Here is a 19723-nt window from a genome sequence, read left to right on the forward strand (position 1 = left end):
ATCAGCCAACATCACAAGCTACTCTGCAATAACTTCTTTGTTCCCCTACAAAATAAAGATGATAGTACTGTTTATATTTACTTTATCTTGGTGCAGTATTGCGCTCCTTAATCATGTCCTGCCATGCAAGTACACTTAACCTTTGGAAGTCCTTGAGGAAAAGAAAGAAAAAGGCAAAGAAAGAGCAAGACAATGTGAAATCAAATTATATTGGAGGAAGGGGGAATTCTAAACCTGGTACAAACCAGGATTGGTTGGATGTTTTTGAAATAAAAACATCATGTGGTCAATGTTTGCCCTTCACTTTTATGGAAGATATTTATAGTTTTTAATAACTGCAAAGACTCACACTCAGCATCTAATGTTGCATGCTCTGTTGTGGCTATTATGTGGACAATGCCATAAAATCAGCATTATAGTACCTCAATAGGAAGACATCATTGTATGTTGTATGTCATATGGGATGTGACCCCCTCCTCTATCACTTCCCCACATCCTGTGGGTTTTCCTTGGCTGCTTGGCAGCCATTTGCTGTTTTTTAGTAAGTGACAAAAAAAAAAAAACATCTTCCTTTTTCGTTGCACTTCTTCCCAGCATACATACAGCTTCTGCTGTCATCAAAGGTGAATGGACCTTTGGAGAAAGATGATGCAAATCAGGGAGGGGACGGTCAGCCCATCTGACCTACAGCTGCTAAGATTTAGGATATTCCTATCCATCACTAGGATCATTAGGATGATGGGGAGATAACTCAGTTTGTGAGTTTCAGCTGAGAAGGGGAAAGAGGGAGTGGAAAAGAAAAACATAGAGAGTGGACCATGGAGTAATGAGAAAAGAAGGAGAAGTTAGAAGGAAATTGGAGATTGCAATGAAAGGAAGGAAAATGGAAAATTAAGAGAGTAAAAGGTAGGGTACAGCATCTACGAGAAGGAGTTAGGAGAAAAGGAAGAGAAAGTAAAAGGAAGTACTGAAAATTGGTTTGGAGTTTGCTGACACTGTCAAAAAATGTGTAGCATCAGGAATTTCCCAGAACTCCCCAACTCTGCAAAAAGGAGAAGATAGGCAATGGCTGAAAGTGCTGGTCTCAGTTTAATTAAATGTTTATTCAAGTCTAACGTATTTGAAAATTATAATTGGTTTCCCCTAGCAATGCCCTTAACCAAGCTCCTCTGACAAAGATCTTTGAAAAGCAGTAACTCACAAAAAATCCCAGTTGGCAACTCTTTTTCCCTGAAAAAGAAGTTTACCGAAATCTTCAAAGGCAAGGGTCTGGCATAATTTTCTGTTGAGTAGAGTTAACTCTGCAAGTTAAAGCCCTGCCAAGCAGAACAATGTACTCTAGCTATCTGCAAGCTTGGCCTGACCAAGCTTGGCCCCAGACCTATGAGCAGGAGTGACTGATGGTGCTGCCCATAGGGAGGACCAGTCTAGTCCTTCTGCATAATCCATCCGTGCTCGTGGACCACTAAGCGTCCAGCTGTGGTACTACAGGATGCCATTTGTAAGCAGAGGATATCCCCACAGTAAGAACAAAAGACATGAGTTTGCACAGTTTCATTCTGCAAAGTCTCACACTGCCATTGAGTGTCAGTGGAGATGCACTACCAGATAAAACACAACATGCAGTAAACGTATATCTGAGCAGTGTTGTCATTCAAAGACCACATAGCCAATACATGGCTCAACTGATCATTTCTAGGACAAAGCTTCTGCTCATGATCATTAGCTGTAAAAAATGTGTTGGAATGACTAATTGTCCAAAAGCCAAAATAGACAGCAAAAAATCTGTGTATGTCTGATACTGGGAAACAAGGGACCTGATGTTCTATAGATATGACCTAGGTAGGACACTGTTACACTCACATCTCATGGCCTTTGTAATTCTGGCATTGGAAGAGACAGAATAAAAGGTCAACGGGATAAAAAAAGAAAAAAAGAAAAAAGAAAAAAACCAAACAGTAATGATGCAAAAAATTGAAGTCATGTCTTTAGCAAATATAGAGTGGAGCTGGCTAGGAATGTTTAGGAGGAACCATTTTTCAGATATAAAAATCATTTTGTGAAAAAAGGCTCTCAACAATAGAGTATCTGCAGTTTCAAAGTGGAAAGAATTTCTAGTCAGAATGCATATAGAACCAATTATGCACTGGCTATAGCCCCTGCTGGCAGGAGGAACAGAAAGTCTTAAGACCTTAATTCTCATCAGCTCAACTCAGAGAAGAGTGTTTTAACTACTGGGCTACAGTGTGAGGCAGTTTGAGGAGAATATTTAGAGCTGGACAGTATTTTACACCAGCTTCTCTGCTTTCTTCTCCTTTCTTGTCCCCCACCCCACTCCAAATAAAGCTTGGTAGTTATGACACTTTTCTGGGATGTGCATGGCAATCTAAAATGGGATGTCTCCCATGCCATAGAGGAATATGAAAGACCTGAAGTATCACTCTCAGCGAAACCTCTTGGTTAGAAAAAGACTCATGCTCTATCACTCTTTGTGGTTGTTAACACCTGAGGAGTTCATAAGAGAGTTGAGTTTTCCACTTCTGAAGAAAAAAACAAATGACTTGCATCTGAGTCCAGGACCTAGGCAGACACAAATAAACAAAGCATAATTTTTTAATTTCTTTTATTTTTTCATTTCTTTTATCTATAAGACCACCTGGATGCACTCATAGCAATAACAACAACAAATCAGTGTTTATGAGGAAATGCAGTTAAGTATTAAGATCTAATAATACATTGCCTTGGAAGTAGCTGTAAAATTCTTTGTTTCCCTTTACAAGCAGAGTGTTATGAATGCCAAGAACCAACAAGTGTCTAATATTATTCTTTCCCAGATGAAATGAAAAGATATTGATTTCTACCAAATAAATTCCCTAATACGTAAACTCATTATTCTAAGGCTTAGATGAATCATATACTTTTATTTCTGTACTGAACACACTCAAAATAAATGTTTTATGAAAATAAAGTGTTGTGTATGCTTCTTGAAAAATGTACCAATATCTAAGACACCTTTTCACATAGTGGATATATACATTCCCAATTTTGCCTTATACAAATAAATAATAAAATAAATAATAAATAAATAAAATACTTATTCTAATAAATGTCACTGAACACTGAAAGGTACAAGGTTGCACCAGTGTGATAACATCATGTGTAGCTGTGAGGTTGCATTTCAAAAGCAGATCTCCTTGCTCTACACTTTGTTGCCCTACTCTAGCACAAAAAACACTGAAGAGATGGGGAATAGGGATGAATCAGATACAACAAAACTCCTTTTATTGGAGTGCATCTGCAACTGAAAGTGTTTTCTCATTAAATCCATCATTCTTTTCCTTCAAAAGGGAAACATTTAGAAAGATTTCAGAATTTTACTACTAGTCTTTCAGTCATCTATGAGTCATCCCAGTTAATGGAATGAGAAGCAGGAATGCTCCAAGTACTGCAAAAGAAGAATAGATACTGGCACTGTTTACAGCCTAACTGGGGGCAGAAACTGTCAAACAACTAGATAATATTCTGAAATATTTTCCAATTAAATCCTTGAACTACTTCTCAGAGTCCCTTGCCTGTATCACAAGTAAACCAGGAAATCCATGGCTATATCTAGCTGTTTCTATATACATAGACTGGAAGAAACTTTTCAGGCTTAAATGTTTTAATTTTAGAAAGATCTTGTACTCTTTTGTTGCTGTTTTTGTCCCCTTCTTTTGCTCAATATGGAATGTCATCATTTAGACTTATTTGAGGTACAGGCTCATCAGCTGAAGTACATTTGTTCCAGAGTCTTGTCAGCGGGTACTACTGTTTCATATCTTCAGTTTTCCAGCAGCTTTGCCTTTTCTTGAGCACATACATATTGAAAAAGGAACGGCCTCAGTTACCAGCTGCTTGGGAAGGACAAAGAACATTTCTGTATCTATCAGAGAACTATACAAAAAAAAAAAAGCAAAGAGGAGAAACAGGTTTTTTATTCATTGCTAACCAGGACAGCATAAGGAGAAGGCAACTCTGAGAGTAACAGGAAAAGAAACGATCTGATTTGTGATGGCCATAATACCTAGTTAGGAAAGAACATATACTGCAATTCATGTTAAATAAAAGCCTGTTTCTGCCTAGTACTTGGGAGAATTTGTCCATGAGCACTTCATTATTAAACAGTGTTCCTGTGGTACAGCCAAGTTTAGAAAGGTTTTATTTAACATGCCATTACAGCAATTAGCCCCAGGGAAAGTTCAGCTTGCATACCCAGCTTTTAAATATGCAATAAATTTATATTTTTCAATTGAGTTTCACCCTCCCCTCCCCCCAGTTATAAACTTTCCCTTTTCTCCTCACCTCACAGCTACCATGAAGCTTCCAAACCAAGCTCTTTTATCAGCAACCAGTCTGTCAGAGCCCCAACCCACCTTCCCTCTCAGCACACCAGTGCAATACCAGTCCTCAGCAAGGTTGGCCTGTCAGGCCCCAAATGTCAATGTGTCACATGTGATCACCACCATAGGAATAAGTCAGTGATTCTTCTGCAAGGCAGGGTGATTAGGAGACAGAAGGTAGGTTGAGAATATTGAAATTTGGTTTCAAGCTCTGTTGTGTCTTGTGGGAAGTCATTTAGTCACTACTGTACCTCAGCTGTATGTGTCTGCATGAGGATATTATCATTAGTTTTTGTCCATCTTGTTTATTCGGTTCATAGTAGATGAGCTATCACTTGCAATGCTCATTTACAGGACTTAACACACCTAGGGTCCAACCTTTCCTCTGGCCTCCAGACACAACTGTTCCTCACAAAGCTTTCTGATCCCCATGGCTTTGATCAGGTCCTGGTGACAAAGTAGGATTGACACACAGTGTGGCAGAGGAAATGAGCTCTGGTGACTGAAACATTCTGGTTTTAAGTTTGACAAGTTAACTATCATCTTAAAATACATAAATAAATGATTTAACATTCTTCAGGTTTTGACTACATGTCAGAAGAATAAGGAAACAAGCATTCCGGGTTCACACAAATGCTGGTGTGGCACTGCTGCTGTGCACTGATCACCAGCAAACTTTCAACATTATTTTTTGAGTATGCATATTATAGTTGTAATGAATTACGAGTGTTGCAAAATAAAAATGTTTCAGAGCCTCTTGCTGTACATATGAACACTGAGAGGTTTAGGGAACTCCATTGCCTGAATTTTTAAGGGTAATATTGCTTTGACTTTTGCAATATACATGAAAAATTAACCTTTTTAGTCTGTGTGCAAGGTCCTTTTGCATACCATGCAGAATATACATTCATTATACTCTAACTCAGTACAAAGCACAGAGAAGTCACGCTGCAGTGATATCAGGGGAAGTTTTCTCTCAAGCAGCAACAGGACTGGCCAAATTCTGAGTTGCTGGAGGCAAAAATAAATAAGTAAATAAATAAACAAACATATATACATACATAGAGAGAGTTTTATTTTCTATCACTTACACTATCTAGCACAAAACCGAAGCCAAAAGCAATAATACTTCCAGCAAATGACTCAACCTACAAAACCATCATTCCCTGACAGTTTCAACTATTGGATTTTTTTTTTTTTTTTTTTAATTTATTGGTTAACCAGTATTTTGACCCATCTGTTATAATAGTCTCCATAAATTAAAGCCTGAATATTTCCTAATCTATTTTCCCAGCATTATTTCATTAGCATTACATCTCAGCTGTTCAGGATGAATGGATGCAGCTAGAAGGAGGAATTTCAAGGTCTTCATGAACACTACCCAACATACAGCTGCAGTATAAGATTAACTGATATCAGCTTGATCTCATATCTGCCTAAAGGAAAATGATCAGATAGCATTTGGTAATGTTTATGAGATGTTAGTTCCTACTGTGGTGTATGCAAGTCTTTAATTTCTTGTAATTTATGTTGAGAAGGCTCCCTTAGGCACACTGCTTTGTCCCAGAAGCAGTAGAGAGTCAAACTTCAAGACTGTGACCTCTTTATTCTAACTTTTCCCTGGTATCTTTTGGAATGAAAGGAATGTGAAAGAGCACAGTGCAAGCATGGTGAATAGACTTTATGGGGCATAGACTTTATGGGGCAGTCATGAATAAAACTGAAATGGGTTATGTAAGAGAAAAGATATGCAGCTGCTCATAACTACTTCCTTGGTTGCACAGTGGTTATTAGAACACAATTTTCATTGTATTAATTTTTATTTAAGAAAAATTATTACATGCAGTGTAGTTTGGAAGAAACAAAAGTTCTGCTTCCTCATCATAAAACTTAAGGGTCTGTGTCACATTTGAAACTTACTTTAACAAATGAAATGAAAAATAATACAAAGTTATACTAGAAAAATAAATGAACACAAGCTTTTGAAATCAAACTAGCTTTGATCAAGAGCAAACTTCTACAAAATTTTAGGAAACCACTTGTACATTTTAGTGGTAAAAGCTGTCTGGTTATAAAGGAAAATAATCACATCTGCTTTTCCCTCTGTGAAGTCTTGAAAATAATAGGGAATGGCACAGTGGCTGTGAGCATTTCATAGTTCCTAGAGTGGAGAAGAAGGAAGTATTTCTCACTGATTTCTAGTGACCCCCTGTGGTAAGCCAAACTGAATAGCATTGCTGAAGGCTGTGGCATCTAGACGATGTCCACCATGGCCAGGAAGTCTTAGGAGTTGAGTCTGACAATCTCAATGAGCGTGACACCTTAGGCTGTCCAGAGCCTAGGAGATGATCAGAGTTCAAAAGGTGCTTTTTGTGAGAAGATACCAGACTATGAGCCCTACTTAGTATACAAGGATGTAATTCTATCCAGCATGCTGTAGAGATAGCTTAATCCATAGGGAGAAATTGAAAACAATTACTCCAGTTACACACACACAAAAAAAATCATAGGATGAAATTAGAGTCTAATCTATATACTTTTTATATTGCACTAGTATGGAATATGATTGTCCATATAAAGGTCTTTCCAAGCTAATTTCAGCAATGAGGTGAGCAGTAATTCAAAGGAGGGAGCTGCCAGCATGCTGGGTAATTTAGTTTAGAATTCAGCCTGAAAGAGAGAAGACAAGCTATATGAGGAATATCTTCAGGCAGTTCAACTTCTAGATTTTTTGAAATGCACATTAAGTCCATCTGTAAGACCAGAAGTTTAAAGAAAGTTCTACTGGAAAAAGGATTTATTAGAATTTATGCTCACTCACAAGTACTTACAAATGCTTCATAAATTGCATATTCACTGTGCAAACATTCCTTCAATTGGGAACAAGCCAAGGTTCTCACTAGTTCCATTTGTCCTAGAAATAAAGCCATTTGCAGAAGAAAAATGAGCTAATAGGAATATTAAAGAGCATGTAGCAATTTGGTTTACATAGAAAGCGTACATCTGGATCTCATATAACTTCTATACCTGGAAACTGTACGTTACAGATTTTGTCAGCTGTCAAAACACAAAATGAATAGCTGAAAGGTAGTTATTGTTTATTGATGAGGGTAAAAATCCATATAAGCTGTTCTAAATTTCATGTCATGTTTCCCTAGGGTTTGCAAAAACAAGAGGGCTGCCTCCTTATCTGATATGCCTTCATTACAGTTGGTGGTTAGTTACATTAGTTGGGAATCTGTTGCAGGTTATTTAACACATATGTAATCAAGTCCATTGGCTCAGTCAGTATTGTTGTCATTCTTCTCCATCTTATGAAAAAATGAAAAAAAAAAAAAAAAGAAAAAAAGTTGGAATTATGAATAAACTTTATGTAAGTTGGCTAAGATGACAATGTACTGTATACATAAGCTCCCCTTTCCATGTGTTTTTACTTGTTTCATGTTCTTCCCGTAAAATTGCTTTTGTAATGTCCTTGAAAAGGAAGGGGAAAAAATGCCATTAATATTTTGGGTCTCTAAAAACCAGACTATAAAGACAATAAAAACAATGGAGCCTTTAAATTTTGAACAAAATAACTGGGCAGCAAATTTTGCAAAAGCACCAAGCAAAAATATTTATTTAGATCTAAATGAATCTGGCCCTAACCAAATCTCCCTGTCTTTCCATATAAAGGAATGTGCTCTTGAGAAAAATCTTTCAGTTTAACTTTTGGACATGGGAATAACACACCATAGTCGTGCCTGACGGACCACCCACAATGTGTAACATGGAACTTCTGACACCAACAGAAATGGGAAAGTTAGGTTAACTGATGGATTCTTCCCCCTCAGCTGTAGAAATAATATCATTACAAATCCAAGAAAATCATCCTGAAAAAAGTTTAATCTTTCAGGGATACTGCCCTGAAAAAAAATCCATTTTTCCTTTTCCAATTTGAAAGAAGTTTCACTGGAAAAGGTCCAATAGTTCCACTCACCGAGTAAAACAAGCAAGCCATTCTAAAGGTATGTGAGCTATAAGTTTGGAGTTTAGGTTTTTTTTTTTCCCATTTAAACCAGGCTTCAAAAACAGTTCTTAAATATATTTATTGAAATCTTAAGATTTATGGTTATGATCTCTACATTTTCATAAGTTTATACTCAGAATATCCTTCTAGAACAAAATTCATCATCATATTTTCCTCTTTGTTTATTTCACCATCAGTGCCTCTTTAAAATGCTTCTGGACATTTTTGGGAGGGGTGTTTTCAGAACATTTTAGATATCTGAACAGATGTAGAATTAGCCAATGTTGCAAATTAAACAAGTTATGTACTGCAGACACACTTGTCACAAAATTCAAATATGATATTTATCAGCTTCTAAATGAGAACACAACCATCAACTTCAACTCAGTGTAGGATAATGTAATGTTTGCAGCTGAAGAATAGCTGATTATACTTACAGAGGTGCTTGCATTTAATGGCCACATTTTCCAGTCTCATGGTACAACAGCAAGAAAAAATCTTTCTTTCTTTCATATATGCTAATTTATAACAACAATTATTATGATTTTTATATCTATACAATGCTGCCTACAAAATATTTAATACCTGAGCAGCTGGTGCACTGTGGCTGATGCTTACTAAATCAATAAATGTTTTGTCTTCTGTTTCCCCCGCGTACTTGCATCCATCTGTTCTCTTGTGTCTTTTTTGATTGAGGCCTAGAGGCATGATCACAAAACAAATAATGTCAATTTTGGTTTCATTACCAGGGGGGCCAAGAACCCCACTTCCAGGATGAGAACACTTTGGTCTTTGCTGCTGCAAAGAGATGCTTTTAGCCTAGACACAGTAAAAAGCCACACATTAGGGTGTGCAAAAGTTAGAATGAGAACTTTAAATTGGTATTCATTACAGGACAAATAGTTTCATCAAGTGCACACTCTGAGTGAAAGCAGATTTACCAGGCTGGCAAGGGAAATGTTAGTTCCCCATAATAAGCACTGTAATTGAAGCGTGTTCTCTGGGTCAAACAACAGGCGAGCATCTGTTTCATGTCCCAGCCACCACATCCTTGCTGAGCCTGCAACCTGCCCTCACTGAGAAAGGAGCTCTCAACCCATGCAGAAACCCACCAGGGCCATGCTGTACATGTGCTTAGCTCTCAGCTGTGCTGCACTGGCTGTACCTCCTTGATACTGCTGTACAATCACTCGTCTGAGCTGCAGTACAGGGCTGTGCACCTGCCTTGTCTAAGTCCTTTTTGTACAGAGGACAATAGTTCTCACCTGCAAGGCTATTTCAGGTAGCCGTGTTGGGGATAAGGATGACTGATCTTGGAGAGATCTCCTCCCTCTTCGCTGACTGCAGGGAGAGACTGACTGGCTTCCTCAGTAGATCGATTCTTGTGCTTGACACCCTGAAACTTTTCAAATACATCAAAACCACTGCTGGGTCAGGATCAAACAGTAAGTTCTGAGGATTTCTCTGCTCAGCTCTGGCATTAAATGAATAAATTATTATTAAATGAATACCTGGATTTGGGTGATGCATTTACGAACCCATACAACCATATGCATTTATAGTTATCTCTAAAGGCATTTTATTCTTGTATAACACCTGAAAATGTGCTGGTGAAGGTTCACATGGTTGAGTTTTCATACACAGAAAAGTTTCTACACACCATGTAGTATCAATTCAGCAAACTGAGAGTGAACCTATTGAAATCTGACTTGTCCAAAAGCAATCATGTCTCTTTCATTAGAAAGAGATGGAGTTGCAGAAAGAGTAAGACTGAAAAGGACCAAGAATTGCATCCGGTGGTTACAGACACACAGGAGACTGTGCACCAGTGTATTTGAATAGGAAACTTGAGAGATCCAGCATTGGCCTTCCATTTCTAAATCTTGGGCTCACTCACCTTACCTATGTGACCTACCTTTTGATTATGTGATCATGAAGAATAACTCAGGAAAAGGTGAGAAGGATTTTGTCCCAAATTGGAGAATTCTAAGATGTGTCTGTTCCCTATCTCATAGAATGTGAGTTCAAGTTTCGCAAGAAACATCTTGGAGTTGTCTGTCTGCTGAACAAACAGCTTCAGGGACAAGGAGCTGCACCCTGAGCTGAGTGAAGTAGATTGTCCCTGACACCTCTGTCAGGACAAGTTTTTCTCAAGAGAAAGACACAATCACTTTCTCTTGCAACCACATAAGAAATCATTCAGTATGGCCATATTTGACAACTAAAGTAAATACAGCTATATTCAAGAATTTCAGCCAAGTAACTCAGTATCGTAGAATTATTTTGACATACAGTTGAAGCTAATGACCCATTTTCCATTTTCTTCAATCCCAAATAAGACATATTAAATATTAATTACTATCTGTTCAAGAGCATATCACTGAATCTTGAAGGCCATTCCTTCCGGAAGCTAGAATAGGAAGAAAAGGGAATTTTCTCACACATTCAGAAGATTTATTCTGTTTTGTAAGATTTCAGGCATGAGTACAATCCTTGCCCTCAGAAATGGCTGCATATCAGATGCATCCAAGTAGTCTGAAGCACCAAAATTAATGAAGACAGATACAGCAAAGCTCAAAAACTACTTGGGAGAAACTGATCAAACATCTGGTAACTTCTATCATCTTCCTTCCCTTCTAACATAGAATGAAGTCATACACTGGTCCTTACCTTTGACTAATTATTGGGATGAAATTATTTCTGTTCAGAAATCTTTTTTTCCTAGTTCTGTTTTTATTCAAATAGTTGTGGAGACACTGACTACTGATCATTCTTTTGCTACTAATTAAAGATTCCTGGAGTCACGGATGGTTTCTATCATCTCTTTCTTTTTTTTTTTTTTTTCTCTCTCTCTCTGCATTTTTGGTAGCAGTCTAAGTAAATTAATAAATAAATAAATGCTTGATTAGCTAATGTAGCAGAGGTGCTCCTCTGAGCTCTTCTTGCACCACTTGAGTGAGCCAAAGCCTGATGGTGGGGCCAGACCCAGATCCCTGAGATTATTATTACTGCTCCAATAGCTTCTACCCCAATTAGGATCAGAGCCTCAGTGTTCTAGGCACTGCATACTACATAGTATCTCTATACTTGCTGTCCTCCAGAGCCTTCAGGCTGATATGAATAACAAACGAAGCCAAAGGCTGTTCTGCCATTCACTGGGGAAGCAGACTGAGTGGTTGTGCTCTGTGGATTTTGTGTGAGAAGTGTCTTCGACTGCCTGCATTTCCAGCCTTTGTTGGATCCCCAGAGCATGACTAAGAAAAGGGGAAAAAAGGTAGAAAGATGAAGGTAAAGTCAGTTACAAAGTTGTGTATTTGATAGAAAGCTACATGGGGAGTAAAAACAAAATTACAAAATGACAGAACACAAATGCAGTGGGAGTTGAGGAAAGATGAAAGAAGGAAGGAAATTGGATAACAATAGTGATCAGAAAGAATAAAAGCAAAGAAAAATAATGACAAGCAAGAAAGAAAGAGGATCAGAGTTGAATGATGAAAGCTATGGAAATAAGGATGGTAGCTGCTATCAGAATTACAGGAAGTTATTTTATTTAAGATGTCATTGTTAGAAGTCTGAAAATATATTTTTTTAAACATAGACAATCCTAAAATGAGGAAGATTTCAAGGCAAAAGAGACTTAGGGGAAATGTACAAAATCTACAGAGAATATGTTTACATGGCACTAGCTGCTTCTGGAGTTAGTTCAGGATTGCCTGGATCAGTGTAAAAAAAGCAGTACAGCTTATGTTAGCACAAACTTTCACATAGCATAAACAGTCCCATTAAAAAAGTAAGGAATTATAAAGTGCTACTTGAAAATACTCTTAGATGCTTTTGAAAATTTCATCTGAGCACGATCCACTGTCATGACTTGCTGCTTTCTTTTCAATTATTTAACAATGTCAATTTCTGTGCAGGGGGGATAAAAAATTGCTTTGTCAAGAATATCAGCAAACTTCCTTATGAATAGTTGATGCATGTTGAATAGCATAGTTTCTGGAGTTTGTTTTACAGGGCTGACTCTTGGGATTCCAAACCTGAATGATTGTTAGGGCCAACCAGTAGAGCATCAAGTCTTCAAGTCTGAAATGCAGCTGAATCTCCTTCTCTTGCTTCTCTATATCTGACTCACACCCTAAACAGACATCCAAGATGCTCTTGACAATATGCTATACTTACATTATATAGCACTGAATGTCTTATTTAGGGAGCAGATACCCGAAAAGCCATTTGTCATATAGTTGAGATGAGGGTAGTGAGGAGAAAGACAAGTATGCCATGAGGTTGCCTCGCCAGGACAGGAGAAGAAGAGCCATGGGAGTCAGGATATAGATGACATTCTGGCCAGGCACAGAGTCCCCCATGGCCAAGTGATTTCCAGCATTCTGTGTTTGCAAGGTAAGATTCTGGAGCTACCCAAGCTGTTGTGGCTAACAACAGTGATATGAGTTTTGCAGCACCCAGGTTCTGAGGCAGTTAAAGAGACTTGACAAATTTACCACTAGGAAAAAATAAAGAGGTATGAATCACAGCTGATGTACAGGCCATTTAATTTAAAGAAGTCCCACCAAACGTTAATGTTATATCCCAATTTTGAGTTCAGTAAAAACCACATTTCTCTCATTCCTTGTAATTATGTTTTGATGTCCCTAGAGAATAATGTTATTTTATTTAATTGCAGTACATGTGTTCTGCTAACAGCTAGAGTACTGTTAATAGCTAGAGTCTGTAAACCATGTAATACCTGAGTTCCTAAGTAGGATTGGTATATCACGGTACTTCGTAGCAAGGATAGTCAAACAAGCTTAGTTTCTCTGAGGATTATATTTCATAGGCTTTCTTGTCATTCAGGCTATTCAATTTAGAATAAAGGTCAAATTTTTAAGGCTTGACTTGTCTAAAAGTGGTGCTAGGGTTTTGGTAAATCAAGGGTCTTATGGTGCAGGACAGCCATACATCTGGGAAACTGGGGACACTAGTAGAGGGCAAGATGGACATGAGCCAGCAATATGCCCTGGCAGCCCACAATGCCTGGAGAGGTGGTGGACATCCTGGGCTGCATCAAAAGTAGCTGTAGGTGTCCCTGCTCACTGCAGGGAGTTGGACCAGATGACCTTTAAAGGTCATAACAATTCTATGATTTTATGATTTTTTGACTAAAATGACACAGTAGCAGAGATAATATTTGCAGACTTTTTCAGCCAAAGCTCTTGCCCAGATCAGCTCACAGAATGAGAGATATCTGGCTGCAAAGAGATCCGTAAACATCAACTATCAGAGCTGGATGGAAAAAGATAATTCCAGCTTGGGGAGGATTTCAATATTTGATGAGCACTTTCATGCCCATTTAAAATGAAAGCTCAAAATGTCAACGTTTTGCTTAGCCAGACTCCAATCTCAGTTTAAAATCCAGGGCAAGATGCAAACTGCTCCTGAAGCACCAAAAATTTTGAAATAGAAACCCTGATGACTAATTAATCTTTCATGTGAAAGGTTTTCCCACCAGGAAGGGGAGGGTTTCTGAGGGAAGGCTTTTTGAAGCACAGAGCAGGCAGCCTGGCATACACAACCAGAGGCCAGTGGTGAAAGCTTTGCTCTCACAAGAGTTTCTTCCACTGAACCCCAAGCCTTCTGTGAGTATGACCACATCTCTAATGAAAGACCCCTCTATGAGCCATCACTATTCAGAAGGAACCATCTAGAAACCGTGCTCCTTTCCATTCAGAATCCAAGGCGGTTACAGAGAGTGCCATGTTTCATCAACATAAATAATTAACTGCAGAAGGACATGTAATATTCATAGCTGAAAATCATTAAACAAAATAAGCTGGGAGAAAAAAAAAATCTTAAACATGAAGCAATATTAATCATTTAGCCACAGATTCAGCTTAGAGCTTCTCTTTTGTTTAATTTAATTATTATTTCTTTAAATCTATTCACGGGCAGATGTTTCTCTGCAAACCCACGCAACTAATTCCCACATGCGAGGCAGTCAGCCTGAGGTTTAGCCTCCTGCAGTATTAATTAACATCATGAGGCACTGTTGATGCTAGTGGACAAAACCAAAGTGAAGAATTTGCACTGCTTGCTGAAACGAGGATAAAAATGGGTCAAAAGAGCAATGCTTTTCAAGCAGTGTTGTCTTCTCATCTGTATCATGCACTCTCAAGTTTGTTCGTTTATGCGAGATGAAGAAGAAAAGCTTTTCTCTCCAAGCATGCACAACAGGGGTCTCTGAGAGCTGAGGTGTTTACAAGCAGAAAGTACCCCAGCATTCAAAGGATCCCCAGCTTGGGATTTCCAATCAGGAAGACAAGAAAGTATTTCCATGTAAGAGCCAGAATCTTCTCAGCAAGCAGCAACACCCAGAGCTACACCTCTGCTCCCACTGAAGAGGTGATGTCAGGGCAGACACTACTAGCTGGCTTTGTTCAGCTCATGGCCCGGAGAGCCATCACACACAAATTAGCAGTGTCACATCTCACTAAAGGTCTCATTGTCCTCGTGCCTTTCTGACATCCCTTCTCTCTTTCCGTTCTTCTGCCCAGAAAACAGGCTCAGCCTGAAACTAGCCTCTGTGAAATGGCTACAGTTTTGACAGTTGGGAAGATAGTGTAGAAAACAAGAGGGAAAAGTGCAGAGATAGAATGGTCAGAAATGTCTCTGCTGGCAGCTGGAGGTGGGAATATTTGATTCTCTGGGGTCTGAGGCCTGCTAGCTGTCAGGAAGCTACACGGGATCTGAGCTTAAAGGAGAAAATGTTACTTTTTCTCATCTATTTATTTCTTTTTTTCTGTGTGTGCTGTTTCTTTTGTGTGTGTTGTTTTTTTTTTTTTCCTCCTGGAATAACGACAATGACCCACGGTGGCATTTACATGGAAATATTCAAAGCTGTTCAGAAACACTGCATTTGCACCACTTTTCCCTGCAGCGCTGAGGTGCAGAGGGATAGGACCCTGGATGCCTGAGTTGTAAAGCATTACCTACTTGAAGTGATAGACATTATTCTCTTAAACACAGCTGAATGCTGCAGCCCTTTTATGTACAGGTCTGTAAGCTGTACTTGTACCAGAGTACTTCACACACAGCTTGGAGCTGCAGACAGATCTTGAACCTTGCAGAAGCCCCCTCACAATAAACATAAAACAAATATGTTCTCCTGGGTAGATGGTTGTTAACCTGTGCCTTGAATGTGGCCAAACATCTGTCAAAAATGCAACTTAGTGCATCTTAAGGTCCCTTTTATTGCACGTATGCTTTGGAAAGCAGGTGTAAAATCAACACAGAGAGGAATCTTCACTCTCACTTCACATTTATTTTTAATGTCTGTTTACAGTCACTTCAAAAGGCTGGAGGGGACTGCACCAATGCACAACAAGGGCTTATGCACTTACAGGTCATATACAGTTCTTTCATGAAAGGTGCAATCATACAAAACACCTACAGTTCATTTTTATTTTTTTTTCCAGCAAACTGTCTGTGACAGTAAAGTGAGAGATCTTCTTTCATTATCTAGCCAACATCAGGCCCAGATGCTGAATATTTTATGCTTCCGTAAGGGAGTTACAGACGCATATATGCTTTTCTGTTTCATCCGCAAGGTTATTCAGTCTTTAAAAACAAACAAGAAAATTCTGATTATCCCATGGTGCTTAACTGCACAGTGTTGGGACAGTCTGAACTATATGGAAAAGGATTTCTGTTCTGTTTTCAATGAAAATCATAACACAACCTTAACGATGCAGGGGTCACCAGTGTCTCCATGGCAATTCTCAAATGTGTAAGCAGGTAGTCAATGAAAGCTTCCAGCGAAATAATGTTAATTGTATCATTTTCTTTTTCTTTCCCTGTTTATCTAACTCCCTGTGCTGGGCTGCACTCTCAATCAAGCTGTGAGGTCTCTAGGACACAGTGGCTAGTGTGATGCACACTTATCAGCGATCTTAGCTCTCACTTAGGATAAATAGGTCATCTCGCATGCTATGTGCATGCCAAGATGGTGAACACTGAAACCTCTGTGTTGTTTTCTGCCAAAGTAGGATTTTAGGATAATATTCCTACTAGTAATGTAAAATGTAAGAAAGACAAACAAACAAACAAACAAATTTTCCTTGATGGGAAAGTAGGCAGCAAGACGAACAGAGCAGAACTCTGGGTGGCAGTGTATATTGTATGTACAGAACAAACAAACAAAATTGATGCATCAAATCTATGTGTGCTACGAACTGATCAATGAATCTGGCAGGAACCAGAGCTCTCTATTTCTACTGTCAAGATCTGAGGGCATAATTACATGAGCCTTAGCACTTGTAAGGATGTTCAGTGCAGTCATGAATTTATTAGAAAACAAGGAAAACACATTTGCATACTGAGTTAATATTTCTAGAGGAAGAAATCAATGCACTATGCCAAAATAAGAATTTAAATGATCTAATAAAAATTGTGAAATGTTATGAATGATTTAGTAACATCATCAGCATTAGCACAGATGGCTCACCATGTTGGTGTACCACTCTGTCTGTATAATGGGGATGACTGAGAAACGCCACACATCTCTATTACACAGTATTACCCTGAGTGCCAGCACAGTGAACTACTGAAGAAGTTCCAGCACCAGAGCATGAAAGTTATCAGTTGGATTTCAGCTGCAGGAAAAACTAAAATAAAATAAAAAATAAAAAAGTCTTGTTAATTTATAACTACCATGATGTTCAGGAGAGAACAGAAATGATCTTTGGTCTTCTCTGGGAGACATATACTCTGCAGAAGTTAACAAAGTGGACTTTCGTATGGAGCATTATTGCTAAAAACCTTTCTCCCTGAGAAAAGAGGGATAATTATGAACAAATTCCTCTGAAGCTACTTGGTTACACAATATAAACGAACTCCAGAAAATTAATAGTGTTTAAGTGCACTGGTATCTTCAGTATGACTTAAGTTGCCTTTGAGGGAAACAGGTTATTCAAAGGATGATTAGACATTTACTGAAATTTCTGAGATTTGCAATTGCTAGTAATTGATGAGATGATAATGAATGTGTGTTTAAAAAAAGAAAGCAAAAAAATGCTATGTTCACATCTCTAGCTTGATTAAACATGCAGTCTTACAAAGTATTATGATTTGTGCTTTGGAGAATAGGTGGGAGAAGCAGGGATGGGGACTAATCACAGGTGCAAATATGTGAAGGCTTCTTGAGCTGAGCCTGCCACCAAAACAAATGTACATTAAAATATATGCTTAAAATCTGATCAATAGAAAACTCATGGGACTCACTTGAGATCCATTATTTTCTTACACTAACAGTGGTAGCAAAGATGTGGCTGCCTTGGATAGGATACAGCAGAAAGCATGTACTTCTTAGAAAATTTAAACATATCATTCATGGTTGGCATATGGCAAAGATCAGAAAATTTTAACACAAAACCTGAGAGCAGGCAAATGTCCTTCCTGTTTCAGCCTGCATTCCAGATTGTCTAAAGAAGCAGAAAATTATTCTTATTTTAATATTTTATTCAACGCTGCCTCTTCTGGTTTCATTAAAACAGGGAATTACCATAAAAAGCAACAGAGCATTAAGAAAACTCTGCTTTCCCTTTAGTTCTTGGCAAAACTGTCATTGGTTTTGAGAGGAAAAAGATTTGATCTTTTTCTGCAATGCTAATCTGAGTCCTTGCAAAACAAAAGTTTTTGAATTTTGCACTAGGAAACATCTAGCACTATCAGGCTTCCTTTGAAAAATAAGCGCTTCAACTGCTCTTACTCTGAGCAATGGCAGTTAAACTGGTTTGCTTCTCATACTTCTGCATGTTTCAAGGCTGAAATAGAGTGGATCTTGGTTAAACACTATTCAGGGCACCAGGGCTAGCTTGCATATGGCAGCCATCACCTTCACTTTCATCTCCCACTGACAGAGCACCTACTTTGTTGGCTTTCAGTAGAATGAGTGATCAACACTTTACCAAATAGAGATCATGGTGAATCCCAGAGCAGAGAACTACAGGAAACACTTGATTTCTGTAAGAATTTCTCTTTACCAGACAACATGGCTAGAAAAATCTTAGTATGTCAGGAGAAAGCACTTCCATCTCAAAAGCACTGTTGCTTAGTAGATTAGGACATTTTTGTCAAGGATTGGTAAGACATATCGTAAAACCTTCAGTATTATGCATTAATTCACAGTAGTTAGCAAGTTAACTGTTAGGAAAAGTAATATGACATAGTTTAAAGCTGATACTTGACCTACTGTAAATGCAGCAACTGTTGTCTTGTAGCACACAGGGTCCTTGGAAGTCAGATAGCTTTTATCTTGGTGCCATGGATTGTGGTTTATGTGTTCTCTCTATCTGACAAATGTAAAAAGAAGGTACAGAGTAGCGAAGAGCTCTCCATGAAGTTTAATGATCTGTTATTTATCAGTGTTTATAACTGCCCTTACTGTACATTTGCTATGCTGTCATGGAAACAGCCATTCAGCAGCCAATTAAGTGCAAATCAAAGTGATGCTGTCAGGATAAGCATACGTTAGAAATGGATTTCTTACCTGTTCTACCTTAAAGTCCCCCACATATTTTTAATTCTTAAGAATCTTTTTTGTCATCATCTTTCTGGAGAAATACAGAAGCTATGTCACAGACCATTTCACAAACCAAGAAAGAGCTTTGTGAAGTCTGTGCCTTCATACAGCCTCCATACAGTGGATAGTGAATGACTTTACAAGTGCAGTTAATATACTGACTTCATTTTACTTTGCTTTGTTTCCCAGCCCTCACATTCAAGCAGCAGATTACACCTAGGGGTGGATACAAGCTCTTTTTCATATGGCAGAATGTCAGAATAGTGCCTGCATTATGCCATCCCAGTTCTACATTCTGCCCCAAAGTTTTAGGAGGCTTGTCTGAAGCTTCTTTGTGGCTATGGTTTCACAGTAGCCTTTCCTTCCCTTCTCTTCCCAGCCCCTCCCCAGCTGCATCTTCATTCTCTCACTGCACTGGCATAGGTGTCCATTTGATCTGGTGAAGGGGAAACATCAGTTTAATTTTCTTCCCAAACCTGGTCAGATGAGCACCAATACCTCAGCATAGCTAATGGAGAGAATAAGTTACCCAAAACAGCCTGCTCAGTTTAAGCTCTCTCAACTACCTAACTCTTAAAGGAATGTATTACTCTGTTTACCAGAAAACTGTTCTGTTCCATTCCCAAAGTCACCAGAGTCAGACTCTAAAGATTCTCAGAAAATAAAGAAAAAAATGAAAATATCAAAGCCTATAAAGATAACTCTTCCTTTATTGTTCTTAAATCAGATGAAAAAGGTGAGGCAATAAATCAGTGCTGCTAT

General features: G+C 38.4%; 1 long non-coding RNA gene across 1 annotated transcript in view; it reads right to left on the minus strand.

Annotated features, from left to right (window-relative positions):
* Positions 1 to 3959: 3959 nt before the first annotated feature.
* LOC116652954 overlaps positions 3960 to 19723 on the minus strand; it is a 45950-nt gene continuing 30186 nt past the window's right edge. Inside the window, exons 3-6 of the long non-coding RNA XR_004306207.1 lie at positions 9654 to 9790; positions 8974 to 9086; positions 7211 to 7293; positions 3960 to 5390 (exon numbers count right to left, since the gene is read on the minus strand). This is a non-coding gene — a long non-coding RNA (uncharacterized LOC116652954). The remainder of the gene's footprint in view (positions 5391 to 7210; positions 7294 to 8973; positions 9087 to 9653; positions 9791 to 19723) is intronic.

This window comes from Coturnix japonica, chromosome 2, assembly GCF_001577835.2.
Source record: "Coturnix japonica isolate 7356 chromosome 2, Coturnix japonica 2.1, whole genome shotgun sequence".
In the NCBI taxonomy this organism is placed as follows: domain Eukaryota; kingdom Metazoa; phylum Chordata; class Aves; order Galliformes; family Phasianidae; genus Coturnix; species Coturnix japonica.